This window comes from Bos mutus, chromosome 8 (assembly GCF_027580195.1).
Source record: "Bos mutus isolate GX-2022 chromosome 8, NWIPB_WYAK_1.1, whole genome shotgun sequence".
Taxonomy (NCBI): domain Eukaryota; kingdom Metazoa; phylum Chordata; class Mammalia; order Artiodactyla; family Bovidae; genus Bos; species Bos mutus.
The window spans coordinates 37,042,799-37,060,000 of record NC_091624.1 but is presented as its reverse complement, the minus strand read 5'-3'; the positions used below and the strand labels follow the sequence as shown (position 1 = coordinate 37,060,000).

Genomic DNA, 17,202 nt, shown 5'->3' with positions numbered 1-17,202 from the left:
ACTCCCGGAGTTCACTCAGACTCACGTCCATCAAGTCAGTGATGCCATCCAGCCATCTCATCCTCTGTCGTCCCCTTCTCCTCCTGCCCCCAATCCCTCCCAGCATCAGAGTCTTTTCCAATGAGTCAACTCTTCGCATGAAGTGGCCAAAGTACTGGAGTTTCAGCTTTAGCATCGTTCCTTCCAAAGAAATCCCAGGGCTGATCTCCTTCAGAATGGACTGGTTGGATCTCCTGGCAGTCCAAGGGACTCTCAAGAGTCTTCTCCAACACCACAGTTCAAAAGCATCAATTTTTCGGCACTCAGTCTTCTTCACAGTCCAACTCTCACATCCATACATGACCACTGGAAAAACCATAGCCTTGACAAGACAGACCTTTGTTGGCAAAGTAATGTCTCTGCTTTTGAATATGCTATCTAGGTTGGTCATAACTTTCCTTCCAAGGAGTAAGCATCTTTTAATTTCATGGCTGCAGTCACCATCTGTAGTGATTTGGGAGCCCCCCAAAAATAAAGTCTGACACTGTTTCCACTGTTTCCCCATCTATTTCCCATGAAGTGATGGGACCGGATGCCATGATCTTTGTTTTATGAATGTTGAGCTTTAAGCCAACTTTTTCACTCTCCACTTTCACTTTCATCAAGAGGCTTTTGAGTTCCTCTTCACTTTCTGCCATAAGGGTGGTGTCATCTGCATATCTGAGGTTACTGATATTTCTCCTGGTAATCTTGATTCCCGTTTGTGTTTCTTCCAGTCCAGCGTTTCTCATGATGTACTCTGCATAGAAGTTAAATAAACAAGGTGACAATATACAGCCTTGACAAACTCCTTTTCCTATTTGGAACCAGTCTGTTGTTCCATGTCCAGTTCTAACTGTTGCTTCCTGACCTGCATACAAAATCTTCTCAAGAGGCAGATCAGGTGGTCTGGTATTCCCACCTCTTTCAGAATTTTCCAAAAAAAAAAAAAGAATTTTCCACAGTTGATTGTTATCCACACAGTCAAAGGCTTTGGCATAGTCAATAAAGCAGAAATAGATGCTTTTCTGGAACTCTCTTGCTTTTTCCATGATCCAGCAGATGTTGGCAATTTGGTCTCTGGTCCCTCTGCCTTTTCTAAAACCAGCTTGAACATCAGGAAGTTCACGGTTCATATATTGCTGAAGCCTGGCTTGGAGAATTTTGAGCATTACTTTACTAGCATGTGAGATGAGTGCAATTGTGCAGTAGTTTGAACATTCTTTGGCATTGCCTTTCTTTGGGATTGGAATGAACATTGACCTTTTCCAGTCCTGTGGCCACTGCTGAGTTTTCCAAATTTGCTGGCATATTGAGTGTAGCACTTTCACAGCATCATCTTTCAGGATTTGGAATAGCTCAACTGGAATTCCATCACCTCCACTAGCTTTGTTCGTAGTGATGTTTTCTAAGGCCCATTTGACTTCACATTCCAGGATGTCTGGCTTTAGGTCAGTGATCACACCATCGTGATTATCTGGGTCGTGAAGATCTTTTTTGTACAGTTCTTCTGTGTATTCTTGCCATCTCTTCTTAATATCTTCTGCTTCTGTTAGGTCCATACCATTTCTGTCCTTTATCGAGCCCATCTTTGCATGAAATGTTCCTTTGGTATCTCTGATTTTCTTGAAGAGATCCCTAGTCTTTCCCATTCTGTTGTTTTCCTCTATTTCTTTGCATTGATCGCTGAAGAAGGCTTTCTTATCTCTTCTTGCTATTCTCTGGAACTCTGCATTCAGATGTTTATATCTTTCCTTTTCTCCTTTGCTTTTCGCTTCTCTTCTTTTCACACTTTCTTCAATTTAAGCCTGAATTTTTCAACAAGGAGTTCATGATCTGAGCCACAGTCAGCTCTCGGTCTTGTTCCTGCTGACTGTATAGCACTTCTCCATCTTTGACTACAAAGAACATAATCAATCTGATTTTGGTACTGACCATCTGGTGATGTCCATGTGTAGGCTGTCTCTTGTGTTGTTGGAAAAGGGTATTTGGTATGGCAAGCATGTTCTCTTGACAAGACTGTTAGCCTTTGCCCTGCTTCATTTTGTACTTCAAGGCCAAACTTGCTTGTTATTCCAGGTTATCTCTTGATTTCCTACTTTTGCATTCCAATCCCCTATGATTACACAGACATCTTTTTTTTAGTGTTATTTCTAGAGGGTTTTATAGGTCTTCATGGAACCATTCAACATCAGCTTCCTCAACATCAGTAGTTGAGGCGTAGACTTGAATTACTGTAATACTGAATGTTTTACCTTGGAAACGAAATGAGATTCTGTTGTTTTTGAAATTGTACCCAAGTACTGGATTTCAGATTCTTTTGTTGACTATGAGGGCTACTCCATTTCTTCTAAGGGATTCTTGCCCACAGAAGTAAATATAATGGTCATCTGAATTAAATTTGCCCATTCTCATCCATTTTAGTTCAGTGATTCCTAAAGATGTTGACGTTCAACACTGCTGTCTCCTTCTTGACCATGTCCAATTTACCTTGATTCATGGACCTAACATTCCAGGTTCCTATGCAATATTGTTCTTTATAACATTAGACTCTACTTTCACCACGAGACACGTCCATAACTGAGCGTTGTTTCCTCTTGGCCCAGCTGCTTCATTCTATCTGGAGCTATTAGTAATTGACCTCCATTCTTCCCCAGTAGCATACTGGACACCTTCTGACCTGAGGGGTCTTCCAGTGTCATGTCTTTTTGCCTTTATATACTGTTCATGTTCTCGCGGCAAGAATACTGGACTGGGTTGCCATTTCCTCCTCCACTGGATGTTCTGTCAGAACTCTTCACTATGACCTGTCTGTCTTGGGTGGTCCTGCACAGCATGGCTCATAGCTTTATTGAGTTATGAAAGCCCCTTCACCACAACAAGGTGATCTACTTTGCTGTACATCAAAAATCAATACAACATTGTAAATCAACTATACTCCAAAAAAATTTTTTTAAATAGATATGCTTTGTATCACATTTCTTTCCATGTCACAAAAAGTCCAGCTCCTCCCTTCTTCTGGGATAATGATCAGAATCATTCCAGGAACTTTAAGAAATATAGATACCTGAGCCCCATCCCAGATCCATAAGAAAACAAAAAAACAGGGACTTCCCTGGTGGTCCAGTTGTTAACAGTCTGCCTCCCAATGCAGGAGACACAGGTTTGATCCTTGGTTCAGGAAGATTCCACACACCATGAAGCAACTAAGCCTGTGTACCACAACTACTGAGTCTGTGCTCTGGAGCCCAAGATCTGCAACTACTGAAGCCTGCATGCTCTAGAGTCTGTGCTCTGCAACAAGAGAAGCCACCTCAATGAGAAGCCCGTGCACCACAACTTGAGAGTGGCTTCCACTCACCAGAGTGAGAGAAAGCCCGTGCACATCAATGAAGACCCACTGCAATCAAAAAAATAAAATTTTTTTAAAAAGTATTCTATAAATGTATTCATTATGCAGCACACAGATTCTGTAAAGCATTTACTAAGTGCCCGGCAAATAGCAGGCACAGTGATCTACCTATAGCATTTTAAAATACTTTCCTTATAAAAAATTTCAAACATCACAAAAGTAAGCAGAATTGTACCATGAACTCCCATGTTATCTACCCATAGATTCTTCAGTTATCAAAATTTCCCACACTTGCTTCTCCTATTCTTTCTTTCCTTTGCTGGAATATTTTAAAAGTAAATCCTAGTTATGTCATTGGGGTCGCTAAGAGTCGGACACAACTGAGCGACTTCACTTTCACGCATTGGAGAAGGAAATGGCAACCCACTCCAGTGTTCTTGCCTGGAGAATCCCAGGGACGGCGGAGCCTAGTGGGCTGCCATCTATGGGGTCGCACAGAGTCAGACACGACTGAAGCGACTTAGCAGCAGCAGCAGCAGCGGCCGCAGATATGTCATTTCACTTCTAAATTTTCTAAACAGATATTTTGTAATGTAATCCTAGTGCCATTATTATACCTAGTAAATTTAAAACTAATTCTTTGGTATTTTATATTCCACCCATAATATAATTTACCCAATTATCTAAAAGAAAATCTCTATTTATATTTAAACATATAATGCATATATATTTTAAAGTATCTTTAAAATATATATAATATTTTATATATTTATATAAAAATACAAAAGTATTTTTTTGTTCAAATCAGGATAAAAACAAGGATCATGAATTTCACTGTTATGTCTCCTTTTTTCTCACTGGGCAGTACCCCATTCTTTCTTTTTTCCTTTATATTCCACTGACTTAACACAGAAACCAAATATGTCCTAAGTATGGGATGCTGCTGCTGCTGCTGCTAAGTCGCTTCAGCCGTGTCTGACTCTGTGCGACCCCATAGATGGCAGCCCACTAGGCTCCGCCGTCCCTGGGATTCTCCAGGCAAGAACACTGGAGTGGGTTGCCATTTCCTTCTCCAATGCGTGAAAGTGAAGTCGCTCAGTCGTGTCCGACTCTTAGCGACCTCATGGACTGCAGCCTACCAGGCTCCTCTGTCCATGGGATTTTCCAGGCAAGAGTACTGGAGTGGGGTGCCATTGCCTTCTCCAAAGTTTGGGATATACTACACTAAAAAAATTCCTCATTGTTCATCTGAAATTCACATTTATCTAAGTGTCCTATTTTTTATGCTGGCTTAATCTGGCAACTCTATATTTGGATCAAGTTCCACAATTTGGGCAAAAATATTTCATAGGTGTTACCATGTGCTTCATAGTATATCACACCAGAATACATTCAATGTCTGCAAATTGCAGACTGACTTCCTTCATTGCAAAGTACTCTCATCAACCAAATAATCCAATGGTTTCATCCACTGATGACTGTTACCTGCCTCAATCATTTCACTGGGATTGCAAAACGGTGGTTTTCTGCACCTATCACTCTTTTTGGAATTTTCCTGTAAAGAAAAACTTTCTGTCAACAACTAGGGCCATTTGATTATCCAAAGTAGAGTCTGCACATGAAGGCAGGCATAAGAGTGTTCTTTCTAATTTCTAATTTTCAGACTTAAGTAATGGCTAGTTATTTTGGATGGTGTCCAATGAGTTCTTTTGGAGTTTTGCTTTTGTTTCTTTTGGTGGGGGGAATTCAAATTCATTATTAACTCATGGGTTTTTATATATTTCAAGTGTTTCAATCAATTGTCTTAGTCTTTGAGAGTTTCATCTTGTATATTTCCTGGCCAAAATCTAAAATAAGCTTTCTTTCAAGAAATATGTATTTCTGTTTTGGAAGTAACTGCCCTTTGTCCCACATCCAGCTAAAGGTTATGTATGCCTGTCTTAAGCAGAGAGGGCCTGGGCATTAGCAAAAGAGGGAAAAGAATGAGCACAACGACAATGGCCTTTATCTTCCCTTTGGAGATAGGAAGAATTCTATATAGCCACAAGTAGCTAATCTAGAATAGACACTACTTACTGCATATCACTCACCTAGAGCCAGACATCCTGGAATGTGAAGTCAAGTGGGCTGTAGGAAGCATCTCTATGAACAAAGCTAGTGGAGGTGGTGGAATTACAGTTGAGTTATTTCAAATCCTAAAAGATGATGCTGTGCAAGTGTTGCATTCAGTATGTCAGCAAATTTGGAAAAATCAACAGTGGCCACAGGACTGGAAAAGGTCGGTTTTCATTCCAATCCCAAAGAAAGGCAATGCCAAAGAATGCTCAAGTGTTAGTCCCTCAGTCGTGTCCGACTCTTTTTGACCCCATGGACTGCAGCCTACCAGGCTCTTCTGTCCATGAGATTTTCCAGGCAAGGATACTGGAGTGGGTTGCCATTTCCTTCTCCAGGGGATCTTTCCAACCCAGGAATTGAACCCGGGTCTCCTGCACTGCAGGCAGATTCCTTACCAACTGAGCTACAAGGGAAGCCCTAAGAATGCTCAAACTACCACACAATTGCACTCATCTCACATGCTAGTTAACTAATGCTCAAAATTCTCCAAGCCAGGCTTCAGCAATATGTGAACCGTGAACTTCCTGATGTTCAAGCTGGTTTTAGAAAAGGCAGAGGAACCAGAGATCAAATTGCCAACATCATGGAAAAAGCAAGAGAGTTCCAGAAAAACATCTATTTCTGCTTTATTGACTAGGCCAAAGCCTTTGACTGTGTGGATCACAATCAACTGTGGAAAAATCTGAAAGAGATGGGAATACCAGACCACCTGACCTGCCTCTTGAGAAACCTATATGCTGGTCAGGAAGCAACAGTTAGAACTGGACATGGAACAACAGACTGGTTCCAAATAGGAAAAGGAGTACGTCAAGGCTGTATATGGTCACCCTGCTTATTTAACTCATATAGAGAGTACATCATGAGAAATGCTGGGCTGGACGAGCACAAGCTGGAATCAAGATTGCCAGGAGAAATATCAATAACCTCAGATATGCAGATGACACAACCCTTATGGCAGAAAGTGAAGAAGAACTAAAGAGCTTCTTGATAAAAGCGAAAGAAGAGAATGAAAAAGCTGGCTTAAAGCTCAACATTCAGAAAACGAAGATCATGGCATCTGGTCACATTACTTCATGGCAAATAGATGGGGAAACAGTGGAAACAGTGGCTGACTTTATTTTTTGGGGCTCCAAAATCAGTGAAGATGGTGACTGCAGCCATGAAATTGAGACACTTACTTCTTGGAAGGAAAGTTATGATAAACCTAGATAGCATATTAAAAAGCAGAGACATTACTTTGTCAACAAAGGTCTGTCTTGTCAAGGCTATGGTTTTTCCAGTAGTCATGTATGGATGTGAGAGTTGGACATCCAAAGAAAGCTGAGCACAGAAGAATTGATGCTTTTGAGCTGTGGTGTTGAAGGCTCTTGAGAGTCCCTTGGGCTGCAAGGAGATCCAACTAGTCCATCCTAAAGGAGATCAGTCCTGGGTGTTCATTGGAAGGACTGATGCTGAAGCTGAAACTCCAATACTTTGGCCACCTGATGCAAAGAGCTGACTCATTGGAAAAGACCCTGATGCTGGGAAAGATTGAGGGCAGGAGGAGAAGGGGACGAGAGAGGATGAGATGGTTGGATGGCATCACGAACTCAATGGACATGAGTTTGGGTAAACTCCAGGAGTTGGTGATGGACAGGGAGGCCTGTCATGCTGCGGTTCATGGGGGTGCAAAGAGTCAGACACAATTGAGCAACTACTCATATATGAACTACTGCATATTTGAGTTACTAAATATTCTCTCTAGGTCAATTTCTGACTTCAGTGTCAACTCCAAAAATTAGTTGTGGCTTCTGGAAAGCTTTATTAAGAAGGATGTTGAGGCATTTACAATCATTAATAGAAAACAAGATGAGAATTTGGGGGCTGGGAAGAGCAAATCATTTTATTTCTTACAGCCCTTCTTACATACTGAAGTTAAAAATGTACCACTGACACCTTTGTTGCACTGTGACAATGAGGATGTCAGTGTAGTGCTTCAATATAAAAGTGATAGGATATAATAATCACTGAGAAGTAGAATGACCAGACAATGGAATATAGATAAAAATTTTTAGTAAATTAGGTATTTTAAGAAATCTGTCTGATTTTAAACGTCCCCTACTATTACTAGTTTCTAAAGATTCAGACAAAAATAGCAAACTGATAAAAGATGAGTTAGAGGTCAAGGTGGATGACTATTGATTTTGCTTAGTGTTTGAGCTTTCCTGTTACATTAGCTGTGACTTCACTGGGTTGCTTTTCTCTCCTCCTGTACCCATGGTAAATAATCCAAATCTATTTCAATTCTTTGTCTTTTTTTTTTTGGTGAACCACAAGGCACAAGGATCTTAGTTCCCTATCAGGGATAGAACCTATGTCCCCTGCAGTGGGAGTGTGGCGTCCTAACCACGGACTGCCAGGGAATTCCCTCAATTCTTTCTTATTAAGCTCCGAAACAGCTTCAAAATCTCCTTTTGGGTGTGAGTGCACGACAGGGTACAATTCCATGAGTTCTGACAGTTGTAAACACCCGTAAAACCATCACTACAATTAAAATACAGAATATTTCCATCACCTTCAGAAGATTCCTCACATCTCTTTGCACTCCATCCCTCTGCCTTTGGCCCTAGCCAACAACTGATCTGATTCCTTGGAAAAGACCCTGATGTTGGGAAAGACTGAAGGCAGGAGGAGAAGGGATGACAGATAATGAGATGGCTGGATGGCATTACCGACTCGATGGCATGAGTTTGAGCAAGCTCCAGGAGTTGGTGATAGACAGGAACGCCTGGCGTGCTGAGTCCATGGGGTCGTAAAGAGTCAGACATGACTGAGCGACTGAACTGAACTGATCTGTATGATGTTTCTGTCATTACATATAAGTTTGCTTTTCTGAAAGCTTATGTAAATGGAATTATACAATATATTCTCTTTTGTATGTGGGTCCTTTTATTTAGCATAATGATTATGAGACTCATCCATAATGCACATGTCACACCCTCATTTTACTCAGGCGGAAAAAGACTAGAATGAATCAGTGAGTTGCCCAAATTTTAACATAGCTCTCAAGGAACAGTTCTCAGATTCAAACTTAGGTCTTCTCATGGCTAGTCCCAGGTTCTTTGCACTATTCCATGCTGCCTCCATCAAAAGCAGCTGCAAAGACAGCTCACTGCCAGCTCCCCTAAGAGGCCCACTATGTACCCTGCTCAGCAGAATGGCTGCCTCCTGCAGATCTGTGCTGCAGCATGGTATCTCTCACAGCTGCCTCCACCAGGAAAATGTCCTGCAAATCAATAAAACCCAGTGGAGGTCAGATGGGCAGATTTTTACATGAGGGCCCACTCACGTTCAATGCCACAAGTATGCAGTGCTCCTTTGTGACAAACCCAGAGAATGCTAGGTCTCAGCTGTTGGGGTAACAATCAGAAATAGAGTCTTGGAAGAAATCCAGTTGGCAGAAATTCAAATTTTCTTATCCTGGTGGCAGAGAAAATAAACTGGAAGGGGAATTCATGCAACTTTATACATAATTAAGGAAGCTGATTCACATTCCAGGATGTGGATAAGATCCAACTATTTAACATGTCCCCTCAAACTTTTCATTCATCTATCTAAACTATGTAACTCTACCCACCTAAACTGCCTGAAACTGAACTTGGAATCAGATAACTCTCAGTCATTTAGCTGTGTAACATTGGGCAAAATCACTTAGTTTCTCTGAGTTTCATTTCCCCCTCTCAAAGGATGTGATAAAATATTTATGTAAAACTAACTTGAAAATTTTAAAGTACTCCATAAAAATGGAGCCATGCTCTTACTCAGCACTGGGTCACTGTACCTGGCTTGTAAGAAGTGTTGACTTAGCAGAAACAAAGACATCATATTAAAGAACTATTTTTAGAACATTTTTAGAACTATTAAAAGATGGTTTCTATTATTTGATTTATAAAAAATTGAATATGTAAGAGAATCAAAAGGTAAGAGATTAGAGATACGAAAGTAGAGGAATTACACTTGCAAAATACACTAATTAATAGTAGTACTATGTGTAGGCTTCTACTAACTTAGTATTATTTCATTGCTAACAACTGTACAAATACTTGCCTCTCCTTCATGGACAGGTGGATTCTTTACCACTGCGCCAGCAAGGAAGTCCAAACACCTAGTTACTATATATTATATAGACATATTAGATGATGCTACATATCAAAATACTAAGGTATAATTTATGTATAACAAACTAGACCAATTTTAGTACAGTTTCATTAGTTCTGACAAATACATACTCATGTAACCACTATATCAATCAAAATACCAATACAACCAAGACAGTTCCATCAAGAGAATTCCCAGTGCCCCCTTGGGAGTCGATCCTCTCCTCCACCCATGGTCCCAGCTAATCTTTGATTTGTTTTCTGTCACTATGGCGAGTGTATTTTCTGCAATTTTTCATAAAATAAAATCATATAGTGTCATTGTTAGTTTAAATCTATTTAATATACACAGATTGAAATTTGGAGGATTTTTCCTTTCTTAGGCCTTTGGGAAAAAGTTAAAATGATTATACTATTTTTCATAGCTTTTTTCACTGACCTAAATGACATCTACTAATAAGGAAAAATTTTCTTAAATCAGTCTAATTTAACAGAAAAATGAATAGTGAAACAAATTTGAAGAAAATATCACATTCTACTGCTGCTTGACTGTATAAATGTCAATTCAAAATCTCAATTTTCTTTTTTTGAAAAAAGTATTTATTTATTTGGCTGCACCAGGTCTTAGTTGCAGCACATGGGATCTTCGCTGTACCACGTGGGATCTAGTTCCCTGAGCAGGGATCAAACCCAGGGCCCCTGCACTGGGAGCCCAGAGTCTTAGCCACTGAACCACCAGGGAAGTCCCTTAAGACTATTCAATATTTCCAATAAGTTTTTGCTCACTATAAAAGTAGACAATCTAAATCTACGGTCTATATATTCCTGGTCAATCAGAAAAACTGGGGGAAAATTGCCCAAGTTCTAAAACAGCCAAGCTATTTTCAGTTTCTCAAATTCACCATTTCAAATACTTAAACTATCAAAGAGAAAAAGGAAAAAAAAGGGTCAATACACCCCCGTCAGTTCTGTTGCTCAGTCGTGTCTGACTCTTTGTGACCCCATGAATCGCAGCACGCCAGGCCTCCCGGAGTTCACCTTAGTAACTTTATTGAGATATAATTCACATACCATAAAACTCACCCATTTAAAGTGTATGATTCAATAGTTTTTAGTACGTTCACAGAGTTGTAGCAACCATCACCACAATTTAATTTTAGAACATTTTTACCACTCCAAAAAGAAACCCGGTATCATTAAATTTTAGATGTTACACTAGCATCTAAAAGAGAAAAGCATTTCTCCTAAAACATTTATGTCTATAATTAACAAAAACAAAATTAACCACGGAAGAAATCAAGAAAATGTATTGAAAGTTTCTGTGGAGATTTAGGCTGTGGTCAAGAGCTGTTAAGAATGTACAGGCTGAGTTATTTTTTAGACTCTTGTAGCCCAGAATGAAAATCTCAAGAGCTTTGGTTGAATAAATTAGAAGAACATACTGAACATGTTCCAGGTGGGTGTTTATGTCCATAGTTTTTAAGAAGTAATTCAATATAAGCCTAATAATGCATAAACTAAAGCCAGTTTCATTTTATTAAGAATATTAGGAACTCTACCCTCACTAATTTTAAATAAATCACCCTGTTTAAAACAGAAAATCTGATTCATTTGTCCATGTATTTCATAGTATCAAATAATCTTTGTTATTTTTATATTAAACTAAATAATTCTTTAAAGGGGTATTTATTTTTGTTATAAACAATACAATGAAGAGGAAAGTAAAATATGGTTTGGGGTAACTTTTATGGTAGAAAAAACAAAAGTTGGTAACATTTATGTGTCACAGCCTTTGAAATATTCAAAGTTATTTCAGAAATAACTCATGTTCTCAAGTTTAAAAAAATTCACTCCATTCAACAACAAAATTTCAAATTATTTATGCTGAGCAACCCCAGAAACAATTAAAAGTTCACAAATGCTAGAAATAACCAGATCATTTTTGAGGTAATTAAAAACACACACACAGTAAACAGAACTTAAATATAATTAATCCTAGATCAAACCTCACAAACACAACTTACAAAGCTCTTTAAAAGACCATTAAATTTTAAAATAAATATTCTGAATGGAAAAGCCTTTTAAGGGCACTTTTAGGAAGTTATTTATAATGTAACTGTAAAAGAGTAATATTTACTTCTAAATATGATTCAATTATGTTAGAGGAAACATTTTTAATGAAACGGCAGAGAACATAAGGCTTTCCAGAAAGAGAAAATAAGGGGCAGTGAGGCAGGTTATCTTCACTAAGGGGAAAAATGTGTGGCAGAATAGAAAACAAATTAAAGAAGGGAGATTTATGGAGAACATTCAGAACAAAGGATTATGGGGGTAAAGAACACTGAAAACCAGTGTGGTGTTATCTTACAAAGTTGAGTGTTTATACAGCCTACAACCAAGCAACTCAACTCTTAGGTATAATCCTTAGAAAAACCCATGCACGGGAGCTTCACGAGGCACACACAGAAAATGTTCAGAGCAGCACTGTTCACAAAAGCCAAAAACAAAATAACCTGAACGCCCACTGGCAGGAGGATAAACAAACTTGGGTATATTCAAACAATGGAACATTATACAGTAGTGGTAAGAGAACAAACTATACTGAACAACTTACCAAATCTCAGAAACATCATGAGGAAAAAAACAAATCCCAAAAAACAATGTCCCTTTTCCTAAGGCTTCAAAAAAGCAAGCAAATCCACTGCATTATTTAGGCATCAAAATAGAAAATGTAGGATAAAGGTTATTTCTGATGGAAGAGCAAGAAAATGGTGAACAGGAAGAGAATACAGGATATTATCTGCTAGGTCTTAGGTATTTATTCATTTTGTATTATGCTTTGTAACTTACATATATATGCTTCATAATACCCTTTGGAGTGTATCACATAATATTTATATTAAGATAAACGGGGAAAAAAGAATCCTACAGCTTTCCCGTCAACAGCGATCATCCTGTCTATAGCTGATCTAGGGCATCAGAGGATGAGATGGCTAGACGGTATCACCAATGCAATGGATGTGAACTTGGGCAAACTTTGGGAGATGGTTGAAGGACAGGGAGGCCTGGTGTGCTGCAGCCCATGGGGTTGCAAAGAGCTGGACATGACTGGGCTATAATACTAGGCCCATGAAGGATTTCCTCACACCTTGTAGTCTGGCTTGAATGTTTAAAATTTTTTTAATTGCAATATGTAAAAAGCAGGAACAATTAAAATTAAGTAACGGCCGTACTCTTTTAGAAGGACATATACTACCCTATACACCATAGTCCCTCTGCTCCCCATTCCTTTATACCTACCAACTTTATTCATTTCCATTAATTGGTTAGCCCTGTGTACATCAGAGTTTGAGAACTAGGATCTGCTTCAACACCTTCATTTTACGTGGTATCTGAGGCTCTGAATGATTAAGTGACTTGCCTAAGGTCACACAGCTTTGATAGGCTAAACCTCAGTGGTCTTTTCAAACACCTTACTATTTTCCACTTTCTACTTACTGAGTTATATACGTTTTAAATGAATATACTGATTCTGAAAGTAAGGGACTACATAGGCAGGTCAGCAGGCATAAGAACATACTATATGCTCTCATTAATACAGAGGCGATGTGAAATATTATACAAGGACTAAAATAGCTTCTGACTGCCAAGAAGTATTTCTTTATCTGAGTTCCCCTAAATTGTGACAATAGCCACTTAAAAAATACATATCTATATAACAACTGTATTGAGATATAATTCATATACCATACAGCTCACCCATTTAAAGTTTCAAAGCCTTTAAGTATATGTCTTTTTAGTATGTGTAGTACTAAACCACCCATCCATCTGGCCCTAGGTAATAATGACCACTTCTTTCCCTGGTGGCTCAGAGGTTAAAGCGTCTGCCTCCAATGCGGGAGACCCAGGTTCGATCCCTGGGTCGGGAAGATCCCCTGGAGAAGGAAATGGTAACCCACTCCAGTATTCTTGCCTGGAGAATCCCATGGATGGAGAAGCCTGGTAGGCTACAGTCCACGAGGTTGCAGAGTCGGCCACGACTGAGCGACTTCACTTCACTTCACTTAAAAAACAAAGGCACACAGTACTGTTAGTAACTGCGTACAATACAAATCCAATATTCTCCATGAAACTGCGTTAAGACGTTTGTGTACCCTACAATAGGCATAAGATCCCTAATTAAGAACACAAGAATTCAATACTGCCAGTGGGAGGTTAAAAGGTGGATAATAGAGTATATACTCTTCCTCCAACAAGGGAATTAAGTTATTTCAAGCTCCAGATATTGTTCTATCTATAGACCATTGGTCTTAAGAAAGGGATACTAGACACCTGCTTAAAACAACAGCTGCAAAGGGATAAGAATATGATTCCTAATGTAATTCTTAAGGCTAGATGTGAATTTTGGGATACAAATCATATGAGTTATACCCAAAAGTACTTTGTGAAAGATTATTTTTGCAACTGAAAAAAAAAGTTTCAAGGTTTATGGTTAAGTAGCTAATGCTTTGCAATTACTGCAATTTCATTCAAGAGCCCCACTATGACACTTTAAAATTTCTAAGTTTGGTGCAAAGCATGGAAGCAATCACCTAAAAATAAGCATAACAAAACTGTTGGACTCAGTTATTTTAAAACAGTGCAAGTACTGCTCTAAATATAGAGGTTTAATTTTGAAAGACTTCCCCACAACAGGTGGTAACCAATACTGGGTTTAAACTTGCTGTTTTATTTTTTAAATCTTGGTCTAATCCAACTGTGGTGGTGCTAGTGGTAAAAAGCTTACCTGCCAATGCAGGAGATGTAAGAACATGGATTTGATCTTTGGGTTGGGAAGATGCCTGGAGGAGGGCATGGCAACCCACTCCAGTATTCAAGCCTGGAGAATCCCATGGACAGAGAAGCCTGGTGGGCTACAAATGGGGTTGCATAGAGTCGGACACCACTGAAGCAACAGCACACGTGTACAATCCAATTGTAGATGTTGGTCACTTTCAGATTTGTTGCCATTTTGCAGTTATAAAATACTTATCATAAAATACATCTCACATGGTTAATAGCTATTACTATATAGTTACATTTTTATTGTTACATAACTTTATATAATATATAGTTATGGTTTTCTATAATGATATTGTTGTAGAAAAAATAACTATTACAGTTTTTATAAATTATGACGATGATAAGAGATTCTTTTATTCAGGGTTATACTCTTTTGGGAACTGTTACCACAATGGCACCAGAAATTATTTCTAAAGGAATGATGCTGAGAAAACAAAGAACAACTAAAACAATTCCATTCACTGGGATCTGATGCTGGGAAAGACTAAAGCAGGAGGAGAAGGGGACGACAGTATGAGATGGCTGGATGGCATCACTGACTCAATGGACATAAGTCCGAGTAAACTCCGGGAGTTGGTGATGGACAGGGAGGCCTGGTATGCTGCAGTCCATGGGGTCTCAAAAGAGTCGGACACAACTGAGCAATTGTACTGAACTGAATTAATTATGCTACCTGATTAATCTTCCAAGACTTTTTGTGAGAGATGGCAATTATCATCACCTCGCTTTATATAAATGAAACCAACGCATAGATAATTTATTAAAAACAGCTATATGAATTTGTTTTGTCAGCAGATACCTGTATGTTGGCTACACAATTCTATACCACTAGTTCTAACCAATCAAATCTCAACATAAGCAGGTAATTTAAAAGACTACAATAGACACACTACTGCTCCTCATTGTTTGTGAAATCTCTACTAGTTGTTTTGGCCTGGATATCGTGCAATATTATTAACCAGCTACTTTCAGAATTTCAGTGTAACTTTATCTCACCTCACAATAAAACTAACCATCTTACAGATATCTTTTCCTCCAACCTGCAGCAAAAATATGCAGGTATCACCATCAAAATGTCCTCAAGAGTGAACATCCAAACTATTCGTCAATAACCGAACTCTATTAACTCCCCACGACATCTGTTCCTCCATTTCTCTGTGCCTTGGAGAAGTGGGGGCTGGGGTGAGGTGAGTGACAAAAGGTCTATCCAGACACTCAGAGCTAAACTGGGAAGCATCTTTAGACTCCCTCCCCTTTAATCCCAAACCTAATCAAAAGGTCCAGTCAATTTAATCTCCTAAGTATCTGTCACATCTCCCCTTAGATATCCTCATTCCTATTACCACAGAAATGGTTCGGCCTCAGATGGTGGTTCACCTAGATCATCACATGCCTCTTAATTGCTCTCCTCACCTCCAGTTTTGCCCCCTCCAAGCCACTGACTGCACTAGAGAACCAGATCATTATTTTGAAAGCACAGTTATGACCATGCTGCTCCCTTATTTAAAACCTTTCAGTGGCATCCTGTCACCTATCTAAAGGCCAAATCCAAGTTCCTTAGCATGTCCTACAAAGCTTCTCATGCTGGGAAAGACTGAGGGCAGATGGAGAAGGGGGCAACAGAGGATGAAATGGTTCGATGGCATCACTGACTCAGTGGACATGAGTTTGAGCAAGCTGATAGAACAAGACAGGGAAGCCTGGTGTGCAGCAGTCCAGGGGACCGCAGAGTCAGACACAACAACAAAGTTCTACAGTCTAGCCCGTTCCTCTCCCACCTCACTCCTTAGTTCCGTCAACTTCTTAGACTGTTATCCCTGCATTTGTTCACACTGTACTCTTAAATGGCCTCCTCTGACTCTCACGGAACCTCACTTTAACTTTCTCTTACCCACTGATTAAAACACAAATGAGTTTTTTCTGGTCTCCCCAGATGCGATTGGATTTCCCTTCTATGTTCATATCATACTTTTTGCATATTTCTATTATTGCAGCTACGTTCTAATTATCTATGAGTATGCCTATTTCCTTCACTAGAATATCATTTTGTGGTCAAGGAATGTGTCTTATTAATCTTTTTATCCCTAGAACCTAAAGAGTCCTGGGAATAATAAACATTCAATAATTATTCAATGCATAAATATCCCTACACTATTTTTAAAACTATAAAAAAGCATTTGATACCATTTGCAGTCACAGGTAATAGAAACTTTTATATCAGGCATAGTTTGATTACTTAGGAAAACTATAGCAGAGTTGGCAGTGCCTTGACTCACTGCTTCTGAGCAAGAAAATGAAAGAAGGTCCTATCACACAAACAAATTGCTATGGACAAAGCTATGGTTACAGTAAGAAAAACCTTTTCATCTAGTCACCTGCAGCTAAACAGGCAAAAAATGATAGGGACTTGGAAGAGATTTTTGCTTTTGTGAGGATTAACTGGGATAATGTAATAAAGTGCTAAATAAGCAATCAAATAACATAAGCACTCAAAAAAATAAAAACAAACAAAGAGTAAGAATAGAAGATATACATTGGTCTCTGCCTTGAGATCCTGGCACAGAGCTCCTAAAACCTTGTAACTTCCCAAGTGATAACAGCACTAGGAGTATCTCTTAGTGGCAACTCTGGGTCAGCTCCTAGATGGAAAGACTAAACCACAAAGTGAAGCTTAGAATTTTCAGCCACTACCTCCTAGTCTCCAGAGACAGGGGAAGGGCTGGCAATGGAGTTAATAAC

The 17,202-nt window shown here is 39.1% G+C and overlaps 1 protein-coding gene and 1 non-coding gene across 3 annotated transcripts in view; one reads left to right on the top strand and one right to left on the bottom strand.

The window, feature by feature from the left end:
- KIF24 (kinesin family member 24) overlaps nt 1-17,202 on the bottom strand; it is a 71,951-nt gene that overhangs the window by 52,147 nt on the left and 2,602 nt on the right. The window lies entirely within an intron of this gene.
- Nucleotides 13,479-13,550, top strand: TRNAW-CCA (transfer RNA tryptophan (anticodon CCA)). The gene has a single exon. It is a non-coding gene; the product is annotated as a tRNA-Trp (tRNA).